We start from the raw sequence: 2308 nt of genomic DNA on the forward strand, positions 1-2308 counted from the left end.
TAATTTGGTCCAGTTTACACGGTCAAATGCCTTCTGCCAGTCTATGAAGCAAACACACAGTTCTTCATCCATCTCCAAAGTTAGTATTGCAAACACGAACCAGGGATGCAAATATTGCATCCCTGGTTCCTTTTCCTCTTCTAAATCCAAACTGATCTTCTCCAAGTATATCCTCCATTTTCCTTTCAATTCTTCTTTTAATTATCTTAGCTATTATTTTTGCTGTATGTGCAATAAGGCTTATTGTGTGATGGTCGCTGCATTTTGTAGCTTTTGTCTTTTTCTTTAAGGCAATCATTGTAACTTCTGTAAAGTCCTTGGGCCACTCTCCACTTTCATATATGGTGTTCATTAGTTTTGTCAGTGTTTTCAAACCACCTTCTCCCAGTAACTTGAGCACATCTCCAGGTACATCATCATCTCCTGTAGCCTTTCCCTTCCTCATTTCCTTGATAGCTTTTTCCACCTCACTTTGTAAAATATATGGTCCTTTCTCGTCTGTATCTACTTCTTCTTCCGGTTCAACTTCTAAGGTTTCTGGCCGATTAGGTCGATCATATAGTTCTGTAATATAATTTTCCCAAATTTTCAGAATTTGCCTCTGATCTACTATTCTATTCTCCTGGGAGTCTTCGATGCCAATATTTTGAATCCCATGATTCTCTTTCCATCCTAGTTCATTTGTCTTCATGTACATCAAATCATAACGTCCTGTTCTTTGAAATTCTATAATCTCATTACGTATCTTCTCAAGATATTCCTTTATTAAGTTCTGTTACAGAAATTGCTTCTTAGTACCAGTAGACAGCACTAGAAGCATGGTGTTCAGGTAAGATATGTGAGTGCAAACTCTTCTTAGGCACCACCATGAGAACCTGTAATGCAATTGGCATTTTAACAGACATGAAACCAAAATTTGAACTTTGAGTATTAACTCTGGAAAGGTTGAATGATTCAGAGTTTGGTTTAAACCTCTGGCTTTGGCTTGTAAACCTCTAAAGTGCCTTGCACAAGAAATGGGAATATCAAAAGGAACCATAACAAATTATTGAAAGTACGGTGCACCCACAAAAATTAAAAGAAAATTGTGACTTCCTCCTTATTTATTTATTCTCGATACATCATTATCCTTCTGTATTCATCTGTGAACAGAAACAAGTACCTGTTAATATTCTCTAGTTATTTTTAAGATTTAAAAGACAGTTGTAATTATCATAACATCTCCCTGTTATCATGAAAAATTCGCATGTTGATTGGAATGTTCAGAATGTAGTAATCTTCTAATTGAGGGAATATCCCCGCATTTCTTCAGAGAGAACGACTAACCTGAGTTAAGTCTTTGTGTTTTTTCCAGTCAGTTTTGAGGATGGTGTCAAATTCGTGATTTAACTACAGTGAATTCTGTAAAGTCAAAATTGCTAAATATTGCCTTATTGTCGGTGATGAGTTCCAGGCTGCTTGTTGAATTGCTTGATTGAACTGTTCTACTGCTGCTACAATGTTTTCTCAATTTTTGAGAGATACTTTTAGGTCTAGATTTGTCTCGACTAAACGTTTGAACGTATCCCAGTTGGTATATTAATTACTTAGTGTGGGCGGTTTTGCCCGTTCCATTATATCGGTGGTTAGCTTTATCAATACTGCAGAATGATCTGAGGATAGGTCCAAGCAAGAGTCTGCTTGTATGCTGTTGTGGGGTATGCTTTTTGTCACACAGAAGTCTATAAGGTCTGGTATTTTATCTGCATCTGATGACCAATAGGTGGGCTGTCCCATGGATAGGCGATTTAAGTTATTAGTTTCTGTGGCCTTCATTAGCTCTCTTCCCCTCGGCGTAGTTAGTCTGGAGCCCCAGTGGATATTTTTTGCATTGTCGTCTCCACCTGCGAGAAATCTGTTACCTAGCGTTGTGTAGAACTGTTGAAATTGATCTTTCGTAATGAGTTGCCTGGGCGGGCAGTGTACTGCTGAGATTGCTGAATTGAATTGAATTTATTTACATTCTATAAATCCTAAGCAGGTTAGTACCTTTGGATACAGAACAAGTCAAAAGGTTACATACATAAGTACAGGCAATTTTAGCTTAAAAATTAATATAACTTAATTTTACATCATTCTCTATTTACATTGAAGTATTCATCTAAAGAGTAGAAGGAATGAGCATGTAGATAATTCTTTAACTCTGATTTAAACTTTTTAGTATCATTGCCCAAGTTTTTAATACTTTGTGGCAGATTGTTGAACACTTTTATGCCAGTAAAGTAGACTCCTTTTTGATATACTGATAAAGTTGATGAGGGTAGGTGGA

The sequence above is a fragment of the Cryptotermes secundus genome, unplaced genomic scaffold, assembly GCF_002891405.2.
Source record: "Cryptotermes secundus unplaced genomic scaffold, Csec_1.0 scaffold1641, whole genome shotgun sequence".
NCBI classification, from domain to species: Eukaryota; Metazoa; Arthropoda; class Insecta; order Blattodea; family Kalotermitidae; genus Cryptotermes; species Cryptotermes secundus.